Source organism: Taudactylus pleione, unplaced genomic scaffold (genome assembly GCF_031769625.1).
Source record: "Taudactylus pleione unplaced genomic scaffold, aTauple2 ptg000202l, whole genome shotgun sequence".
NCBI classification, from domain to species: domain Eukaryota; kingdom Metazoa; phylum Chordata; class Amphibia; order Anura; family Myobatrachidae; genus Taudactylus; species Taudactylus pleione.
Window position 1 is genome coordinate 1,620,432 of NW_028284604.1, and position 24,166 is coordinate 1,644,597.

General features: G+C 45.3%; 1 pseudogene; it reads left to right on the forward strand.

The window, feature by feature from the left end:
• The first annotated feature begins 6,059 nt into the window (after window positions 1-6,059).
• LOC148518087 (Y-box-binding protein 1-like) lies at window positions 6,060-7,034 on the forward strand (annotated as a pseudogene).
• Window positions 7,035-24,166: the final 17,132 nt, after the last annotated feature.

Genomic DNA, 24,166 nt, shown 5'->3' on the forward strand with positions numbered 1-24,166 from the left:
GGATAGGAAAATAATTCTTGATAACATCATCAAACATCACCAATGTATAACTTACGGCTTGTCATCATTTATTGCAGACCTGTCACTGACACTGCATTGCCCCTGCCATAAGTGGCAGACAGGTGTGATTAATAGGTGAAATATTCTGCTTAGCACAAGGATGCCTTGCAGCAGATATATTACGATTAAAAAGACAAATCATGTAAAAATTTATTTATTCTTGTTTTAAAGAATACATAGTTGGCAGTTTGTGTTTAGACAATGGTTATAGATGAGCCTGTTGCAAAGGAAGAAGCCAGCAGAAAAGACATCAGTGCTGTTGCCCTCAATGATTATCTTTTTGTATTTAGTGCCCTTTACACTATGTACAGGGTGACAATAATTAAACTTTCACTATTCAGAGCCATGTAGCTTGATCTAACAATCAGAATGTCACCAAGTTTGGTAGGGAGGCTAATTAGGACATTAGAAACAGGATTGTGTGGAACAATTATTTTAGTGCATAAAGTTGCAGATAGGGGGAATATGTATAATGTGAAAATAGTGTGAAAATGGATAAACAAATGTTTTATTGCTGTGTTATCATTAGTGTAACATAACAAAAATACTTGCTCATTACAGATTAGGCTTTTTATTCATTTGTCTGTCCATTTTCATACTGTTTTCACATATTCCCCTATCTGCGACTTTTTGCACAAAATGTTTTTTCTGTGGAATCTTACAAAATGATGCAGTTTTCATGAAAATCGGTTCATTAGTTTTTGCACCAACTTGGAACAAACAGACAGATAGAACATTATTTTTATATTAGTATAGATTGTTGACTCAGTTGCTACAGTACCAATACAATTAGCAATCCTGGGGCTCTTCTGAAAGACCCAGCAAAAACCCTGCTCCTCAAAATGGTTTTCCACCTGTCACTTGCAGCCTAACCTGGTCGGCAGAATGATAAAGTGATATGAGCATTTGCAGCGATCATCCACACATGCACATAGTGATTTGGTCTGGCAGGGATTCAACAATGCTTCTCCTGCCATCCTGGGGCTGATAATAGGTATGAATTAACAGAATAAGCAGGAATATGTATATATGTTTTATTACTGTATGTTTGCCATTTACAAGAAACAATGGGATGACTTTGGAAGCCTAGCAAACCCATGTCACATGGTGTCACAATTTTTCAAAAGCATGGCTGCCCTAAATGTGCTACATTTCTAGTCAATACTAGCGTTTGCCCTCAGCTTCACTCTCATGGATGTCTGTTATTGCTCAGCGGAACTAATTTTACAAAGATAGTAGTGCCATCTAATATTGTGATGTATATTTTATATTGTAAACATTGATAACAAAATCACTTGGTAAACAATATTTGCAGTTTTTCCTTCAGGGTTTAACACAAAAAGTTTAGTAGCTTGGCGCTACTAACTTGTGAGCAAGCCATGTAAAGGTACCCAGGGGAGAAGCAGCTGCTCCTGAGTTCTAAGCATGCAGTCCTTAGCATTTGTCCCTGCGACTTGTTGATCATCATAGTGAAGCAGACACTTACATTAAAATACAAGTGCTTGAATTGAGAAGGAAAATTGCTGGGGATAATGGATATGCATGGTATAAACACAGTCTCACCTGAGTCACATCCTGTTAGAATCTGTGCCTCACTTGGGTTCCCATGTAGAGCAATGACTTTAAGTCAGGTTCCGTTGCTCAACTTGGGCAGATTAAAGTTCTGCAGAAGCATGATTGGAACATCAACTTTCAGTGCAATGCTGTGCACTGGAAGTGCAGCTGCACTATCTTGTAGATCCCAAATCGGTTGTTACTTAACCTGCAGTAACACTGTAAGGTTGCAAGTAACATGAACAGTGAATCTATGATATGTAGTATATATCTTTGTGCACCATCTACTGGTTTGACATGCATACTGGAACTTCATGTGTAAAGATAAGCTGCTTGATTAGTGCTTAATATGTAGTTGGATCTTCCTGCAAAATAGATCTTGCAATAAATCTATATCTATGTATTTATAAATGCATACATATATAACTGTTTGCATATTTATGTGTGTAAATATATATACACATATATATATATATATATATATGTATATAGTCATCTTAGACTTGAGAAGCCTCTGCAAATTCTAATAAAAAAAAAGTTGTCCCTAAAAGTATAATTGTCCCATCAGTTTTGGCTTGAGGAGTGTCAAGCATCTGGTTTTTCCTTTATTGCTCCTTTCCCTAATGTCACATTGGGATAATACATACCTGAGTTTATTTGGTGACTAGGCTATACAATATTGAAAACGCAAACCAAATTCATCCTGTAGTTTTCGCGTGATGCCGGAATACACAGACAGAGAAACAAAAATGCAGATCTTTTTTTATCTCCATAGTTCATACACAGTCCGAAGGAGCATATCTCTCCAAAAAAAATTCTATGTACAGACACAACCACTACAAATTTAGAATAAGTGTAGATGAAACAATCAACAGCAAATATTGTTGGTCTCATATAGGATAATTGATAATAAAAATTCAGCAAGAATGAAGACAGATGTTTCATAATTGTACTGCATGGCTGCATAATGATATAATCAACAATGTAGCACTTCCTTAATACAATGTATCACTTTTTTACCGTCCAGCTCAGCAAGGTTGTCCCAGTGAGCAGGAGGCTAGTCACTTTGCTTAGGAGACTAATCACTTTGCTTTATCTCACATAATTCAGCTAACAGAAAGGTACGACAGTCTGGACATCCCGTTTTCCCTGATGCAATGTTTTAACGATCCCTTGTATATTCTCATATATATCATTAAGTGTATATTTTCTACACTTAATATGCCTGAATATGTTAACTATTGTAACTATGGTACGCATCTTGTTTTAAATTGGAACAGATGTATATTTAAAAACACACTAGCAGCTGCCACTGACTAAACTGAGCTTCTTTTCCAAGTACCTGAATAATTTCAAGGTCAGCAAAAGAGCAAGAAAAATAACAGCCATGAATTTTCCTGTCTACTTTTGAGCATCCACATTATATAAACAGCACCTTTATTCTTAAAATAAGTCCCAGAGAGAATATAAAGGTGCATAACTGTGAAGTCTCTCCAGAACAATTTAACATGTTTTATTCCTTGGATACATTGGTGTTGCATAATCAGAACTGTATGTGCTAGAGATTTACCATTTTGCAAGGCTATATGTAATCACATTTATTGTATCAGGCTAAGTAGGATTTGTATTTTAAAATGATTCTATGGGGCCGATTTTCCATTGGCTGCAATTTTGTCCCACTAAGCACAATTTCTTATCGTCACATATCACAGCAATAAGAAATGATGTAAGAAATAACACATGCAGGGACACAGACTCAGTGCGTAAAAATAAAAAGTAAAGTGATCGCGTGACTTCTGGGTCGGAACCCACAGAGTTACTAAACATGTGCAACCATCCAGCTGCCAATGCGCAAGCACCCATTACCAGAGCGGGACCCAAAGTGTCATGTTATAGCCTATGGGCTGCAATGGCTAATCCCATCAATAGAGATGCATTTGTTTTAGCTCGATGACTTCTATGGGGACTAAAAAATAGATTCAGGCACAAAGTTGGGGGGAGGTATGTGGTACCCCAGAACCTGAGAGTACCTCATATTGAGTACCCTTATATATGTGTTGCTGGACATTTGAATGTATTCATTGGTGACAGTGGACAATATAGCCAGCTTCAGGAGCTGGCATGCGGCTGGAGAGACTGGACTTCCAATGCAATAGAGAAACAGTGCCCCGTGACCAGAGGGGCTTGTAGTGACAGTTAGGCATCAGTTGTGTGCAGTTGGTAGGTGAGCGGTGAAGGGGAAGCTGCGCTGCAGAGGGCCGCTGATGGAGCTGCTGGAGAGTGCAGGGAGCTCAATGAACTGAGTGCTGGCAGCCATTAGAGCCTTCTGACCCGCCTCCCTTAGTGAGGAACAGCAGCCGGAGGTGTTCCTGGGTGGAGCCACAGTTTGATGAGAGTGACTGGAGGCTGTACCGGACCCTGCAGGCACAGAAAGGAGCCGTGATTATCACGGGGGGTAAGAGGCTTGGCCGCACGCACTCTTCTACAACTACCCGCTAACAGTGGACCGCAGCTAGCTGGCAGCTACAGCCCTATGTATAGTGCCCAGCAATAACCTCCCCAGACACCAGTGAAGAAAAGGAGTTATAATTAATAAGTGTCTACAGCCTGAAACTTTATTAGCCACATAAACCGCACAGAGCCTTAGACTTGGGACTTGTGGGCAGGAGAGTCCCCGTAAGGAGCTGCAGGAGTTGCATATAATAAATCCCATCCGAGCAGCTCTGTGTGCAGTAGGAGAGGCAGAGCCATTTACCAAACTGTCACAGTTGTCCGTTTGTACCAACAAGGTTGCAGCACTATTGACATTAACATTGTTGCAGTGTCTGTCAGCCAGGATTAAATAAAGAGACAATTGCATTTAGGATCAACACAGCTTTAGATTAACTCACTATTTCTGCTTAAGCAGGATACAGTCAGAACTTCCAGCTAATAACCCCGGCAACGCAGTGTACACTCAGGAATACTTAATACAGTATTAATTCATGAACTAATATCTTCTGGCCGGTAAAGTTTAGGAAAATAATCCGCAAACTGAGAGACTAATTTAAGGACTGTTAGTTATTGTCTTACTGTTTAGTAACAGCGTTTAAGTTAATCTGTGGTAGGGAAAATATTGCATGCATTAACCTCTTAAAACCAACAGGTGAGAGGAATCCCTACCGATTGCGAGGGAGCTGTGTTCCTGAATAATAAAACCTGAATTGTTGTTTTTCTCGTGTGAACTGTAACTCTCTGTATAAAAACCAAGAACCTATCCTCGATATTATCTGAGACTTCTTCGTGGTACCATGTTTTACCAGGGTGTCACATTTGGCGTCACGAACAGGATACAGAGCCCAAAGTAAGGGAGTTTAAGTGAGGCAGTTGTATACTTAGTATCAATGTCACAAGAGCGATGAGCAATGGAAGACTCTTCCGGAGCAGGTGCCATTGCTGCTCAACCAAGAGCACCAATGATGTCACAAATAAATCCCATAATGATGCCCTATTACTTTGGTGCTCCCTGGTTACGGACATATACTGGAGATGTTCGTGAAGTGGATGGGAGTGAGATTACAGAGTTCAAGAATAAAATTCAGTCGATGTTCCGATTGTACCCCTTAACTGAACAACAACAGGTGGAAATAGTGATAGGGCAACTTAAAGGACCCGCTCTCAGAGAAGTAACATCATGGCCCCCGGCAGAACGTCAGAAGGTGGACCAGATATTTCAATGTCTTGCCACTACATTTGAGACGCGAACTGTGTCCGAATTGAAAACACGGTTTTATGGCCGGAAACAGTTTCCTGGGGAGACTCTGCAAGATTTCGCCTTAAGTCTGCAAGAGGCTCTATGGGATATTCAGGTGTTGGAGGAGGAAGAGATTCAAAATATGGAGGAAACCCTGGTAGCTCAGTTCGTCGAGGGTTCCGGTAGAGGAGTGAGAACACTACTAAGGCTACTAAGGATGCAGATGCCTAACCATGCATTCTTAGATTTTAATGAAGCCGCATTAAAAGTAGTTGGGTCTCAGCCCATTCTAGAAAATTATTTTCCTAAAATACCTGGATTTCAAGAACAACCTAGTGTTATGAGGCAAAATTATATCGAAGGAAGACATGTCCTACCACCAAAAGATTCTGTCCAGCAAAGCATTCAAACACCGGTCAATGACTCACTGCAGATGCTTCAAAGCCAACCAAAGGAGTTGACTGTGGGAATGACGAAAGTCTGTAAGGAAGTATGAAATCTATCCAAGAATAAAGTCCCTGATTCAACTGAGCCTTGTGGACACACTCAGAGAAGAAGAACCTTGACTGATTGGTGGGAATCCACACAAAGAAATGGAAGAAGGCCAACAGATTGATTTGACTCCAGAGACAAACCCATTTGCCGGCGATGCCAGAAGGGAGGACACATAGGGATACATTGTATGGATAGTTTAAACTCTAATGCCCAGAGGATGGAGACCGAGCCTCGGGGGAGTACAGCAAGAGTGAATCCTACCACTAAAGAATGGTGGCTCTGTAATGGCAAACAATGTCATATAATTGGGGATGAACTGAGCACCACATTAGACATTGATCCTCTGGTCCATTCTGGGAAAGTTTCTGGTGAAGTTGTCTGGCTCCATGTGCGACGTGGGTATGGATTCATCAATTGTGAAGACACCAAGCGAGATATCTTTGTGCATTACACGGCCATCCAGAAGAACAATCCCAGAAAATATCAATGAAGCCTGGGAGAAGGGGAGACTGTAGAGTTTGATGTGGTTGAAGGAGCGAAAGGTCTGCAGGCAGCTAATGTAACTGGTCCTGGTGGTGTTCCAGTTCAAGGCAGCATATATGCTGCTGATCGTAAGAGCTATTGGTGCTATTCACGACACAGAGGTTTTCCACGTAATTACAAGTCAAACTATCAGTATCATGAATATGCAGAGGAGCCCAACGAAGTAGGAAGGGTGAAACAAAGTACAAATCAACGACAACCTTATCAGATGCCGTACTATTTACAGAAACCCTATGGATGCAGACAACCATACCTTGATGACCATGTGAAGGGTGAGCCATCGGAAGGAACAGATGAACCAGTTGGGGACAGACAAAGAGAAACATTGCTGTGGGGTCGGCAGAGCATAGTCAAGCCACAACTTTCACCAGAGCCAGTACCTGACAGTGAATCTAGAGTGGAGAACAGCAATTCTAGAACAAATTGCTTCAATCATCAGGCAAATTCAAGTGCCACTGAACGAGAAAGAGACACTGAAAGGGTGATGGCAAGAGAATCAGACACTCCTATCCCCCAATGCCCAGATTCAGTTAAATTGAAGTCAGAATCTGATATCCCTACTGATACTCCTAGTACAGCTAAGGAAACAGTGAGAAGCCTTTTCCCAGCGTGGTACCGTCCAGACGACAAATACATAACAATAGGCTAAAGACAGGTAGCTTCAATTTTGCAACAGGCATGTAACCAGTCAGGCAAGAGATGCAACTGAACCTCTACCCATTAGAAAGAGAATTAGTTATTGTAACTAAAGGTTGCGTGCATCAAGGTATCATACTGTCTTGTTACTTAAAAGAAAAATGTAAATGATAGTTGTTCTGCATAAAAGTGTTATATTGTAACTGAGCTGTAATGTTATAGTGATGTTTGGAATCTTTTTAAAATGGTGAGATGCATGAGGACTCGCATCATTCTAGCGGGGAATATGTGGTACCCCAGAACCTGGGAGTACCTCATGTTGAGTACCCTTATATATGTGTTGCTGGACATTTGAATGTATTCATTGGTGACAGTGGACAATATAGCCAGCTTCAGGAGCTGGCATGCGGCTGGAGAGACTGGACTTCCAATGCAATAGAGAAACAGTGCCCCATGACTAGAGGGGCTTGTAGTGACAGTTGGGTGTCAGTTGTGTGCAGTTGGTAGGTGAGCGGTGAAGGGGAAGCTGCGCTGCAGAGGGCCGCTGATGGAGCTGCTGGAGAGTGCAGGGAGCTCAATGAACTGAGTGCTGGCAGCCATTAGAGCCTTCTGACCCGCCTCCCTTAGTGAGGAACAGCAGCCGGAGGTGTTCCTGGGTGGAGCCACAGTTTGATGACAGTGACTGGAGGCTGTAGCGGACCGTGCAGGCACAGAAAGGAGCCGTGATTATTGCGGGGGGTAAGAGGCTTGGCCACACACACTCTTCTACAACTACCCGCTAACAGAGGACCGCAGCTAGCTGGCAGCTACAGCCCTATGTATAGTGCCCAGCAATAACCTCCCCAGACACCAGTGCAGAAAAGGAGTTATAATTAATAAGTGTCTACAGCCTGAAACTTTATTAGCCACATAAACCGCACAGAGCCTTAGACTTGGGACTTGTGGGCAGGAGAGTCCCCGTAAGGAGCTGCAGGTGTTCCATATAATAAATCCCATCCGAGCAGCTCTGTGTGCAGTAGGAGAGGCAGAGCCATTTACCAAACTGTCACAGTTGTCCGTTTGTACCAACAAGGTTGCAGCACTATTGACATTAACATTGTTGCAGAGTCTGTCAGCCAGGATTAAATAAATAGACAATTGGACTTAGGAGCAACACAGCTTTATATTAACCCACAGTGGAGCTATTTCTGCTTAAGCAGAATACAGTCAGAACTTCCAGCTAATAACCATGGCAACGCAGTGTACACTCAGGAATAGGGGTAGGGGGGGTAAGGTGCGCTCTTCCTGCTAGTAATGGTGATGACTTGTGTGTGTTTGTGAGTGGTGTTAATTAGAATGTTTCTTCTGGTGGTGGTGATGTTTTGGGAGTGAGGAGGTTGTGATTGGGTATGGAGTGTAGTTTGGAGTAATGTGAAAAGGGGAATGGAATAGGATCAAAATGAGGCCAGCGAGACACAGTAATTTGGGCAAAATCTTTAATTGAGTAGTCACAATGCTGCTCTGTTAAGATCCCGGGCAGGTAGGTGGGGTTCAGTGATGAGTGGTGATGAGACTGGGGAGGTAGGTGGTCCCTTTTAGGGGGCTCCTTCCCGTGCGGTTCAGTGACCTTGCATGTCACCCCTGCTGGACCTATGGTCGACAGTCTAGGAAGTCTCGGGGGGTGGGGGGATTTGCAGAGTGGTTGAAACACCTGTGCGGCGTCCCGCGTGTTGGTGTGAGTCTTGGCAGTACTTACCTACCGGTAGGTTTTTTGTTGTGGTGATGTAGGTCAACATTGCGGCCGTTGCAGATTGGTTGGAAGCTGCAGGTTTGTTGGTGAGCTGGATCAGCGTGTTGCTGGTGTGCTGCAAGTGTACGGCTGTTCTGATTGGTCTGCGGAGGTCAGCGACCGTAGTATGCAGCTGAAATTGGCTCTTGGTCGTGCCGCTGGTGGTGCGGAGTCAGAGGTGAGGATGGGTGAGCTGCTGGGAGGCTGGGTTGCAGCGTGTGTGCTGAGACCACCCCTGGGGGGTGGTTTGCCAGGGATACTGATTCAAAAAAAGCCAGGGAGGAGGGGGGATGTGGAAAGTGTGACCGGGATGGAGCTGGTCACTGGCGATGTTGGCTGGGCGGACTTGCGGCCAGATGTGCGGGATGCTCTTATCACTGACGGTCCCTCGTGGAAATGGGGATCGACGGTGGAGACACCCCTGGCCAGGAGTGAGTTGCTGAGCACGCCTGGGAGCAGGGGGGGAGAGGGGCTGGTCCGGGGTGGAGCCGGTCACTGGAGGTGTGAGCGGTGCAGACCAGCAGGCGGGTGGGCTGAGAGCTTTCTGCACTGGTGGTCCCTGGTGGGGATGGGGATCTTTTAGTGGAGGTCAGCCTGGATCGGTCTCGGGTTTGATGTGAGGGTCCCCAACGCGTTTCGGCACAGGTGCCTTCTTCAAGGAGGTGTGAGAGGATCAATGCTTCTGAGGTTCTTATGTAGGGCACTTCCGGAGGTGGGGGTGTGATCAGGTGACTTATGGGGCCAATGGTGTGTTTGAAAGGTAATGTGGTGCAGGTGTGTGCAGGGACTTGCTGAATGGTGATGCGGTGCAGGTGTGTGCAGGAACTAGCTGGAGTGATGAATTTAATCAGATTAGGCCACTGGTGTGTTTGATAGGTAATATGGTGCAGGTGTGTGCAGGGACTTGCTGATTGGTGATGCGGTGCAGGTGTGTGCAGGAACTAGCTGGAGTGGTAAGTGTAATCATATTAGGCCAATGGTGTGTTTGAGAGGTAATGCGGTGCAGGTGTGTGCAGGGACTTGCTGGAGTGATAAGTGTAATCATAATGGGCCAATGATGTGTTTGAAAGGTAATGTGGTACAGGTGTGTGCAGGGACTTGCTGATTGGTGAAGCGGTACAGGTGTGTGCAGGAACTAGCTGGAGTGGTAAGTGTAATCATATTAGGCCAATGGTGTGTTTGGGAGGTAATGCGGTGCAGGTGTGTGCAGGGGTTTGCTTTTTTTTTTTTTGAAATGTAATGCGGTGCAGGTGTGTGCAGGGACTTGCTGAATGGTGATGTGGTGCAGGTGTGTGCAGGAACTAGCTGGAGTGGTAAGTGTAATCATATTAGGCCAATGGTGTATTTGGGAGGTAATGCGGTGCAGGTGTGTGTAGGGGTATGCTTTTTTTTTTTTTTTTTTTTAAATGTAATGCGGTGCAGGTGTGTGCAGGGACTTGCTGAATGGTGATGCGGTGCAGGAAGTAGCTGGAGTGATAAGTGTAATCAGGTTTGGCCAATGGTGTTTATTTTTATTTTTTGAAAAGTAATGCGGTGCAGGTGTGTGCAGGGACTTGCTGAATGGTGATGCGGTGCAGTTGTGTGCAGGGACTAGCTGGAGTGATACATGTAATCATATTGGGCCAATGGTGTGTTTGAAAGGTAATGCGGTGTAGGTGTGTGCAAAGAATTGCTGAATGGTGATGCAGTGCAGGTGTGTGCAGGGACTAACAGGAGTGATAAAAGGTGAAGTGATAGGGGTTGGGGCTGGAGTAGAGCGTGGGTGGGCTGGTTGGAGATTACTTCGTTATAACGGATTTGACTTCGTTGTCAATGTTGAGTCCCCTGGGGGTTAATGTTTTCAGCGTGAATATCCATCTAAGTTCCTCCTTGTTGAGGATTTTGTTATGGTCTCCGCCTCTCCAGTTTTTTTGCATGTGTTTGATTCCTATGAAAGTGGTGCCTTGTGTGCTGCTATGGTGGTATTCTTTGTAGTGTACCGGTATGTTATGGTTCTCTGCTTGTTTGGTGGTGTTTCTCAGATGTTCGGCAATTCTGGTTTTTAGTGGTCTGGTGGTCCTGCCTATGTATTGTTGATTGCATGGGCATTGTATGAGGTAGATTACGTTGTTAGTGTTGCATGAAATGTGTTCTTTAAATTTATACATGGTGTTTGTCTGTGTGGATGAGAATGTTGTAGTGGGTGTGGTGCTTCTATATTTTAGTGTGACGCAGTTGGTACATGAGCCGCAGTGGAAGAAACCCCCTGTGAGTTTGGAGTTGTCTAGAGTGCTTTGTGTTCGGATGGGTGGAGGAATGTGGTTGGACATGAGTTTGTTATGGATGTTGGGGGCCTTGCGGTAGATGACTTTGGGTCTGTTGGGTAGTATACTTGTCAGTTGTGCATCTTCCTTAAGTAAGTGCCAGTGTTTGTTGATGATTCTTTTTATTTGTGTCGCCAGGGTGTTGAATTGTGTGATGAAGGGAACGTGGTTGTCTGTGTTTTGTGGTTGTTGTTTGAATTCCAGAAGTGGTTTCCTATCTTCTAGACCTATTCGGGTGAGTGTGGCTTATAATGTGTCCGGTTTGTATGCTTGGTCCATGAATTCTTGATTTAAACAGATTCGTCCGGAAACTCACCCTCAAAAAATACTTCATGTCCAACCCCATCACAAAAGAACCCATACATAACCTATACAAACATGCTATACTCAAACCCCCATCCAGCTTCTTCCCCAGTCACCTAAAAGGCCACCTCATACACACCTTCGAACATCTGGTATCAGAGGACATCAACAAACTCAATACCTCTAACAAACGGCACAACCCAAACCTCACCACTAACGAAAAAAGTGCACTGAACAATCTCAAATCAGACAGAAACCTGATAATTAAACCAGCAGACAAGGGTGGGGGCATAGTATTCCTGGACAAACTCGACTACATCGCAGAATCACAGCGCATCCTTCAAGACAGAGACACATATGAGAAACTCAATTCTGACCCGACACTCAAGTTCAACCAAACACTCAAACGCATACTCCTGACCGGTTTAGACACAGGCATCCTCAATAAGCAGGAATATAACTTCATCCATAACCCAAACCCGGTCATACCCGTATTGTATTATCTCCCCAAGATACACAAAAGCACGACACACCCTCCAGGTAGACCCATCATTTCCGGCATCAATTCCATCTCATCTAATCTATCACAATACATCGACCACTATCTTCAACCATACGTCAAACGCCAACGCTCACACTTACAGGACACAACACACATACTAAAAATACTCGAGGACACCACCTGGGGGATGACCACTGGTTAGTCACCAGCGACGTCACATCCCTACACACGATCATCAATTACCAACAGGGTCTTGACAGCATCAAACACCATCTCAATCACGATGACACACTGGAACCAGAACAGATCGCATTCATCCTCCAGGGCATTGAATACATTCTCACACACAATTACTTTTGGTTCGATGGGGACTTCCACCTGCACAGGACTGGCACCGCTATGGGTACCAAGTTCGTGCCCAGTTATGCTAACCTGTTCATGAGCAGTTGGGAGGACTCCCACATATGGACGGGTCATGACTGGGATGCGAATTTGGTCCTATGGACCAGATACATAGACGACGTCCTCTGCATCTGGAAGGGTCCCCTACACACACTCCTTGACTTCATTCAATACATCAACAACAATGACTGGAACCTCAAATTCATGACCAATTACAGCCAATCCTCCGTCAACTTCTTAGACCTAGAAATATATATTGATAATCACCAGATACAGACCAAGACTTTTCAAAAACCAGTAGACGTCAACAGTTACATCCTCTCCAGTAGTGGTCATCACCCCTCCTGGCTCAGCAATATCCCCACAGGACAGTTCAAGCGGATCAGACGCAACTGCACAAAACTCACGGACTATCACGAACAAGCCACAACACTTAAACAACAATTCACGGACAAAGCATACAAACCGGACACATTAGAAGCCACACTCACCCGAATAGGACTAGAAGATAGGAAACCACTTCTGAAATACAAACAACAACCACAAAACACAGACAACCACGTTCCCTTCATCACACAATTCAACACCCAGGCGACACAAATAAAAAGAATCATCAACAAACACTGGCACTTACTTAAGGAAGATGCACAACTGACAAGTATCCTACCCAACAGACCCAAAGTCATCTACCGCAAGGCCCCCAACATCCATAACAAACTCGTGTCCAACCACATTCCTCCACCCATCCGAACACAAAGCACTCTAGACAACTCCAAACTCACAGGGGGTTTCTTCCACTGCAGCTCATATACCAACTGTGTCACACTAAAATATAGAAGCACCACACCCACTACAACATTCTCATCCACACAGACAAACACCACGTATAAAATTAAAGAACACATTTCATGCAACACTAACAACGTAATCTACCTCATACAATGCCCATGCAATCAACAATACATAGGCAGGACCACCAGACCACTAAAAACCAGAATTGCCGAACATCTGAGAAACATCACCAAACAAACAGAGAACCATAACATACCCGTACACTACAAAGAATACCACCATAGCAGCACACAAGGCACCACTTTCATAGGAATCAAACACATGCAAAAAAACTGGAGAGGCGGAGACCATAACAAAATCCTCAACAAGGAGGAACTTAGATGGATATTCACGCTGAAAACATTAACCCCCAGGGGACTCAACATTGACAGCGAAGTCAAATCCGTTATAACGAAGTAATCTCCAACCAGCCCACCCACGCTCTACTCCAGCCCCAACCCCTATCACCTCACCTTTTATCACTCCTGTTAGTCCCTGCACACACCTGCACTGCATCACCATTCAGCAATACTTTGCACACATCTACACCGCATTACCTTTCAAACACACCATTGGCCCAATATGATTACACGTATCACTGCAGCTAGTCCCTGCACACAACTGCACCGCATCACCATTCAGCAAGTCCCTGCACACACCTGCACCGCATTACTTTTCAAAAAATAAAAATAAACACCATTGGCCAAACCTGATTACACTTATCACTCCAGCTACTTCCTGCACCGCATCACCATTCAGCAAGTCCCTGCACACACCTGCACCGCATTACATTTACAAAAAAAAACAAAAAAAACAAAGCAAACCCCTACACACACCTGCACCGCATTACCTCCCAAACACACCATTGGCCTAATATGATTACACTTACCACTCCAGCAAGTTCCTGCACACACCTGCACCGCATCACCATTCAGCAAGTCCCTGCACACACCTGCACCGCATTACATTTAAAAAAAAAAAAAAGCAAACCCCTACACACACCTGCACCGCATTACCTCCCAAACACACCATTGGCCTAATATGATTACACTTACCACTCCAGCTAGTTTCTGCACACACCTGCACCGCATCACCAATCAGCAAGTCCCTGTACACACCTCTACCACATTACCTTTCAAACACATCATTGGCCCATTATGATTACACTTATCACTCCAGCAAGTCCCTGCACACACCTGCACCGCATTACCTCTCAAACACACCATTGGCCTAATATGATTACACTTACCACTCCAGCTAGTTCCTGCACACACCTGCACCGCATCACCAATCAGCAAGTCCCTGCACACACCTGCACCATATTACCTATCAAACACACCAGTGGCCTATTCTGATTAAATTCATCACTCCAGCTAGTTCCTGCACACACCTGCACCGCATCACCATTCAGCAAGTCCCTGCACACACCTGCACCACATTACCTTTCAAACACACCATTGGCCCCATAAGTCACCTGATCACACCCCCACCCCCGGAAGTGCCCTACATAAGAACCTCAGAAGCATTGATCCTCTCACACCTCCTTGAAGAAGGCACCTGTGCCGAAACGCGTTGGAGACCCTCACATCAAATCCGAGACCGATCCAGGCTGACCTCCACTAAAGATCCCCATCCCCACCAGGGACCACCAGTGCAGAAAGCTCTCAGCCCACCCGCCTGCTGGTCCGCACCGCTCACACCTCCAGTGACCGGCTCCACCCCGGACCAGCCCCTCTCCCCCCCTGCTCCCAGGCATGCTCAGCAACTCACTCCTGGCCAGGGGTGTCTCCACCGTCGATCCCCATTTCCACGAGGGACCGTCAGTGATAAGAGCATCCCGCACATCCGGCCGCAAGTCCGCCCAGCCAATATCGCCAGTGACCAGCTCCATCCCGGTCACACTTTCCACATCCCCCCTCCTCCCTGGCTTTTTTTGAATCAGTATCCCTGGCAAACCACCCCCCAGGGGTGGTCTCAGCACACACGCTGCAACCCAGCCTCCCAGCAGCTCACCCATCCACACCTCTGGCTCCGCACCACCAGTGGCACGACCAAGAGCTAATTTCAGCTGCATACTACGGTCACTGACCTCCGCAGACCAATCAGAACAGCCGTGCACTTGCAGCACACCAGCAACACGCTGATCCAGCTCACCAACAAACCTGCAGCTTCCAACCAATCTGCAACAGCCGCAACATTGACCTACATAACCACAACAAAAAACCTACCGGTAGGTAAGTACTGCCAAGACTCACACCAACACGCGGGACGCCGCACAGGTGTTCCAACCCACTCTGCAAATCCCCCCACCCCCGAGACTTCCTAGACTGTCGACCATAGGTCCAGCAGGGGTGATGTGCAAGGTCACTGAACTGCACGGGAAGGAGCCCCCTAAAAGGGTCCACCTACCTCCCCAGTCTCATCACCACTCATCACTGAACCCCACCCACCTGCCCAGGATCTTAACAGAGCAGCATTGTGACTACTCAATAAAAGATTTTGCCCAAATTACTGTGTCTCGCTGGCCTCATTTTGATCCTATTCCATTCCCCTTTTCACATTACTCCAAACTACACTCCATACCCAATCACACCCTCCTCACTCCCAAAACATCACCACCACCAAAAGAAACATTCTAATTAACACCACTCACAAACACACACAAGTCATCACCATTACTAGCAGGAAGAGCGCACCTTTCCCCCCCTACCCCCATACGTTTTCAGTGCGGGAAAGGTACTCCCACACAAAGGTGCAGCACCCCGAAACCACAACACACCACCCCCTGGTCAACGAGAGCGCAGTTCTACCGCCCATCTTCATATGTTCTACCAGTACCCAGAACTGCAGCACCAACGTCCAACAGCAATCTACACAATCACCGACACCCCCAAAACACAATAAGTAACCACATAACCGAACACAACAAAGGGACCATACACAAATCCACACATGGGCATTTTCAACATCAGAGACACACGCGTAGATAGGGCCAAATACCTCTTAAAGGAACTAGACCAACGAGCCACGCTACAAAATAACAGCAACACCTTCTGCCAAACATACCTTCAACTCGAAAATCTCATCACCAGAGAGTCAAAAGTATGGTCGGATGCACACATACTCCAATGGTACTTCAATAATAACCTCATCCTGAAGGGCCTAGTCATCCAAAAAACACCCACACATAGCCACGACAATCCCACGTTCATGACTGAATGGAACAGTATACTTCATGACTGCTCCAAATCATTGATCAACTTAATCATCAGACATCACAAAATAGACCTAGCCCTCTTAGACAACCAAATAAACACGCTTGACAAAGACCTGGATCCATACAAAGGGGAGGAGGAATTTAAAAACCTCGTGACACTAACACGAACCAAACTAAATAAAACAGAGGAAGCCATAATCGAGAAAAAGATAGCCAAAATCACACGGGATAAACCAGGTAACCACCACCGCCCCAACGCTCACAATCCGAACATAGACAAACATCACAACTACAAAACCACCAGTCTCACCACCACAAAGACACACACTTACACCGCACCAACATCACACCACCAACACACAACCAACCATACTACCTCAGGCACCCCGATATACAAAAAACTAGACTTAACGTACCAGCAATACATGTCCAAGATTCACAACACAAAGAACCCATCAAACACACACAACAAAGATAACGACACAAACGACCAGGAACAAGACTCAGACTGCAACACATCATTTAGCATTCATGAAATAGAAGACCCATCCGAGTCGGAACACTACGAACAGCTAGCAAGACAATCTCTTAACCAAGGGTGGGTCAACACACTCAGAGGGACACCAGACCAAACAGTAACACAAACAGACAACACACAAGAAGCCATCCGACCACCACTGCCACCTCCATGTACACCCATCCACACAGACGAACAATGGTCACAGCATTTTTTAGATCTGGAGGCAGGCAACTGCGCCTGCATACCACCTACCCTAACACACACCCCAACAAGGCCAAAACGCAAGCTAGACCAACGAGACGAGGATGCAGAGGTGGACAAACCACCAAAACACTGACCAATCCCACACCACCCAACAGTACAGGTATCTTCAATCTAAGCAGCCACACCCTCACACCGAATGACATTTCTGTACTAAACAAAGGACTTAAATTCGCCCCACATAACCCTCTTAACAAATTCGAAGCTTACCTTGATTTAAACAGATTCTTCCGGAAACTCACCCTCAAAAAATACTTCATGTCCAACCCCATCACAAAAGAACCCATACATAACCAATGCAAACACACTACACTCAAACCCCAATCCAGCTTCTTCCCCAGTCACCTAAAAGGCCAACTCATACACACCTTCGAACATCTGGTATCAGAGGACATCAACAAACTCAATACCTCTAACAAACGGCACAACCCAAACCTCACCACTAACGAAAAAAGTACACTGAACAATCTCAAATCAGACAGAAACCTGATAATTAAACCAGCAGACAAGGGGGGGGGCATAGTACTCCTGGACAAACTTGACTACATCGCAGAATCACAGCGCATCCTTCAAGACAGAGACACATATGAGAAACTCAATTCTGACCCGACACTCAAGTTCAACCAAACACTCAAACGCATACTCCTGACCAGTTTAGACACAGGCATCCTCAATAAGCAGGAATATAACTTCATCCATAACCCAAACCCGGTCATACCCGTATTCTATTATCTCCCCAAGATACACAAAAGCACGACACACCCTCCAGGTAGACCCATCATTTCCGGCATCAATTCCATCTCATCTAATCTATCACAATACATTGACCACTATCTTCAACCATACGTCAAACGCCAACGCTCACACTTACAGGACACAACACACATACTAAAAATACTCGAGGACACCACCTGGGGGATGACCACTGGTTAGTCACCAGCGACGTCACATCCCTATACACGATCATCAATTACCAACAGGGTCTTGACAGCATCAAACACCATCTCAATCATGACGACACACTGGAACCAGAACAGATCGCATTCATCCTCCAGGGCATTGAATACATTCTCACACACAATTACTTTTGGTTCGATGGGGACTTCCACCTGCACAGGACTGGCACCGCTATGGGGACCAAGTTCGTGCCCAGTTATGCTAACCTGTTCATGAGCAGTTGGGAGGACTCCCACATATGGACGGGTCATGACTGGGATGCGAATTTGGTCCTATGGACCAGATACATAGACGACGTCCTCTGCATCTGGAAGGGTCCCCTACACACACTCCTTGACTTCATTCAATACATCAACAACAATGACTGGAACCTCAAATTCATGACCAATTACAGCCAATCCTCCGTCAACTTCTTAGACCTAGAAATATATATTGATAATCACCAGATACAGACCAAGACTTTTCAAAAACCAGTAGACGTCAACAGTTACATCCTCTCCAGTAGTGGTCATCACCCCTCCTGGCTCAGCAATATCCCCACAGGACAGTTCAAGCGGATCAGACGCAACTGCACAAAACTCACGGACTATCACGAACAAGCCACAACACTTAAACAACAATTCACGGACAAAGCATACAAACCGGACACATTAGAAGCCACACTCACCCGAATAGGACTAGAAGATAGGAAACCACTTCTGAAATACAAACAACAACCACAAAACACAGACAACCACGTTCCCTTCATCACACAATTCAACACCCAGGCGACACAAATAAAAAGAATCATCAACAAACACTGGCACTTACTTAAGGAAGATGCACAACTGACAAGTATCCTACCCAACAGACCCAAAGTCATCTACCGCAAGGCCCCCAACATCCATAACAAACTCGTGTCCAACCACATTCCTCCACCCATCCGAACACAAAGCACTCTAGACAACTCCAAACTCACAGGGGGTTTCTTCCACTGCAGCTCATATACCAACTGCGTCACACTAAAATATAGAAGCACCACACCCACTACAACATTCTCATCCACACAGACAAACACCACGTATAAAATTAAAGAACACATTTCATGCAACACTAACAACGTAATCTACCTCATACAATGCCCACGTAATCAACAATACATAGGCAGGACCACCAGACCACTAAAAACCAGAATTGCCGAACATCTGAGAAACATCACCAAACAAACAGAGAACCATAACATACCCGTACACTACAAAGAATACCACCATAGCAGCACACAAGGCACCACTTTCATAGGAATCAAACACATGCAAAAAAACTGGAGAGGCGGAGACCATAACAAAATCCTCAACAAGGAGGAACTTAGATGGATATTCACGCTGAAAACATTAACCCCCAGGGGAATCAACATTGACAGCGAAGTCAAATCCCTTATAACGAAGTAATCTCCAACCAGCCCTCCCACGCTCTACTCCAGCCCCAACCCCTATCACCTCACCTTTTATCACTCCTGTTAGTCCCTGCACACACCTGCACTGCATCACCATTCAGCAATTCTTTGCACACATCTACACCGCATTACCTTTCAAACACACCATTGGCCCAATATGATTACACGTATCACTGCAGCTAGTCCCTGCACACAACTGCACCGCATCACCATTCAGCAAGTCCCTGCACACACCTGCACCGCATTACTTTTCAAAAAATAAAAATAAACACCATTGGCCAAACCTGATTACACTTATCACTCCAGCTACTTCCTGCACCGCATCACCATTCAGCAAGTCCCTGCACACACCTGCACCGCATTACATTTAAAAAACAAAAAAAAAAAAACAAAGCAAACCCCTACACACACCTGCACCGCATTACCTCCCAAACACACCATTGGCCTAATATGATTACACTTACCACTCCAGCTAGTTCCTGCACACACCTGCACTGCATCACCATTCAGCAAGTCCCTGCACACACCTGCACCGCATTACATTTAAAAAAAAAAAAAAGCAAACCCCTACACACACCTGCACCGCATTACCTCCCAAACACACCATTGGCCTAATATGATTACACTTACCACTCCAGCTAGTTTCTGCACACACCTGCACCGCATCACCAATCAGCAAGTCCCTGTACACACCTATACCACATTACCTTTCAAACACATCATTGGCCCATTATGATTACACTTATCACTCCAGCAAGTCCCTGCACACACCTGCACCGCATTACCTCTCAAACACACCATTGGCCTAATATGATTACACTTACCACTCCAGCTAGTTCCTGCACACACCTGCACCGCATCACCAATCAGCAAGTCCCTGCACACACCTGCACCATATTACCTATCAAACACACCAGTGGCCTAATCTGATTAAATTCATCACTCCAGCTAGTTCCTGCACACACCTGCACCGCATCACCATTCAGCAAGTCCCTGCACTCACCTGCACCACATTACCTTTCAAACACACCATTGGCCCCATAAGTCACCTGATCACACCCCCACCCCCGGAAATGCCCTACATAAGAACCTGTGCCGAAACGCGTTGGAGACCCTCACATCAAATCCGAGACCGATCCAGGCTGACCTCCACTAGAGATCCCCATCCCCACCAGGGACCACCAGTGCAGAAAGCTCTCAGCCCACCCACCTGCTGGTCTGCACCGCTCACACCTCCAGTGACCGGCTCCACCCCGGACCAGCCCCTCTCCCCCCCTGCTCCCAGGCATGCTCAGCAACTCACTCCTGGCCAGGGGTGTCTCCACCGTCGATCCCCATTTCCATGAGGGACCGTCAGTGATAAGAGCATCCCGCACATCCGGCCGCAAGTCCGCCCAGCCAATATCGCCAGTGACCAGCTCCATCCCGGTCACACTTTCCACATTCCCCCTCCTCCCTGGCTTTTTTTGAATCAGTATCCCTGGCAAACCACCCCCCAGGGGTGGTCTCAGCACACACACTGCAACTCAGCCTCCCAGCAGCTCACCCATCCACACCTCTGGCTCCGCACCACCAGTGGCACGACCAAGAGCTAATTTCAGCTGCATACTACGGTCGCTGACCTCCGCAGACCAATCAGAACAGCCGTGCACTTGCAGCACACCAGCAACACGCTGATCCAGCTCACCAACAAACCTGCAGCTTCCAACCAATCTGCAACAGCCGCAACATTGACCTACATCACCACAACAAAAAACCTACCGGTAGGTAAGTACTGCCAAGACTCACACCAACACGCGGGACGCCGCACAGGTGTTCCAACCCACTCTGCAAATCCCCCCACCCCCGAGACTTCCTAGACTGTCGACCATAGGTCCAGCAGGGGTGATGTGCAAGGTCACTGAACTGCACGGGAAGGAGCCCCCTAAAAGGGTCCACCTACCTCCCCAGTCTCATCACCACTCATCACTGAACCCCACCCACCTGCCCAGGATCTTAACAGAGCAGCATTGTGACTACTCAATGAAAGATTTTGCCCAAATTACTGTGTCTCGCTGGCCTCATTTTGATCCTATTCCATTCCCCTTTTCACATTACTCCAAACTACACTCCATACCCAATCACACCCTCCTCACTCCCAAAACATCACCACCACCAAAAGAAACATTCTAATTAACACCACTCACAAACACACACAAGTCATCACCATTACTAGCAGGAAGAGCGCAACTTTCCCCCCCTACCCCCATACGTTTTCAGTGCGGGAAAGGTACTCCCACACAAAGGTGCAGCACCCCGAAACCACAACACACCACCCCCTGGTCAACGAGAGCGCAGTTCTACCGCCCATCTTCATACACTCAGGAATACTTAATACAGTATTAATTCATGAACTAATAGCTTCTGGCCGGTAAAGTTTAGGAAACTAATCCGCAAACTGAGAGACTAATTTAAAGACTGTTAGTTATTGTCTTACTGTTTAGTAACAGCGTTTAAGTTAATCTGTGGTAGGGAAAGTATTGCATGCATTAACCTCTTAAAACCAACAGGAGGAGAGGAATCCCTACCGATTGCGAGGGAGCTGTGTTCCTGAATAATAAAACCTGAATTGTTGTTTTTCTCGTGTGAACTGTAACTGTATCTGTTATTGTAATTGAACTTGTAACTTTTACTACGAAAGTGATATGTTGTTCACCGTGTGCATCACTTATACATTTATTGTAAAACTATTATCTATTGACATTGCATGATCTTATCTTATTTATTTGTTTGTCTCACGTTAGCCCTTACCTCTCTGTATAAAAACCAAGAACCTATCCTCGATATTATCTGAGACTTCTTCGTGGTACCATGTTTTACCAGGGTGTCACAGGTATATAATAAAGTTCACTAAAATGATCTAATAACAATCCACCAATCAATATAAATATCAAAATATGTTTTGTTTTTTAAAATTCTTTAACTCGTGCATAAAATGAAATGAGCACACCTTGCCATATCATAGGCAATGGGCCTGATTTTCAGCTCTATGTTAAGCAGTTACAATTCTGGAAATCCAGCTGAACATCTGCCTGTATTCAGATTTGGGTACATCTTTGTGACTGAACCATCCCTAGCCCTGTGCTTAGTGAGAGCAGCCATTATCACTATTACCTGCATTTGCACCAGACCCATCCTTGGTGCAGAAGACAGCCTGAAACTCTGTCTACAGACCTTTGGCACACTCATGTGATGCCCATTCAGCCATAAATGAGAAGCAACCAAGATGCCTACAGCTCTGATTCACTCGTAAATGTTCTTAGTTGCGTATGGGGGCCACACATTTTGCTTTTACAGTCATAGCAAGATTCATCTGTACTCGGAATTGTGTTTAATTCAGACCCAATCAGTTTATTGGGGAGATCATGTCTTTAATGTATATATATTATTATAATTAGTATTTATTTACTGTAGCACCACTACTTAAGCAGCACTGTTCAGAGTCCCATTGGATCTTACAGTCTAATGTCCATATCACAAACACACTAGAGTACATATAAGTCAGCAGCCAATTAACCTGCCAGTGAGTTTTTGGAGTGTAAGAGGAAACTGTAGCAACGGAAAGATGTGTAAACTCAAGGAGAAAATACAAACTCCACACAGATAAGGCCCTGGTTATCACCCACAGCTTAGCGACTGACCAGGTTGATGGTGGCGATGGTCAAGGCGAGACCGTAAGGTTCGGTCTCGGCAACCGCAAGCCCAAGGGAGCTTCCTGCTCTGATCTAGCAGGAAGCTCCCCACTGACATCACTGCTGGTGTCAGTGTGGCCGCCCACAAAACAGCAAGCGTTCGCTTGGGAACGCCTCCGTTTGTGTAGCCACCCCCCCGCCCCACCTACAAAATGGGTAGAGCTGTCGATCACCATCGACAGCCGCCCCTTTTGTAGTGAGCTCCGGAGCGAGAGAAATTCTCTCGACCGGGTCTGAATGAGGTCCTATGTTCTGTTTGAATTAAAATTTAAGACAGTGATGATAACCACTGTGCTGATCCATGGCACTCCAGTAGGTCAGACAAATCTATTAACTGTCCAGCTGGTCAAGCTTTATTTCCCCTAACTTCTTATAAGCAGAACCACCTTTTTGTACAGTACTGATAAATAGTCTAACACAGTAAATAATTGTTAACAACAATGAACAGATATCAATTGACAGTATTTGATTTGCAATTCTGGCAATGTTGTTTGGATTGTAGAATAAGGAACTGTTCCTTACAAGTAAATGATTCATTTGAATTCAAGGATAATCTGTCTTATACAATGATCAAATTTGAGGAGCGTAGAGCCCCTAAGCTTAGTAGTTATTTTCTCTATAGGTATTAAGGTCTAGAACTTTGCTGGTACAAAACTACATTTACTTAACTGACACTTTTTGAACATGCACAATAAAACCATGGGGAATATTGGGAACTCACAGCAAGTCACAGATTTGAATTCTCATTAAACTCAGTTTGAATACAGGGCTTTACAGTTATTCTTTTTTTCTGCCAAGTTTCAGAGTGACCACGATTTCAATAATTTATGGTGGTTCTCTACATTATGTTAAAATGACTTCTTGCTACAGGAAATGTGTAGAGCATGCTCGTACTAACATCAGACAGTTTTAAGAATC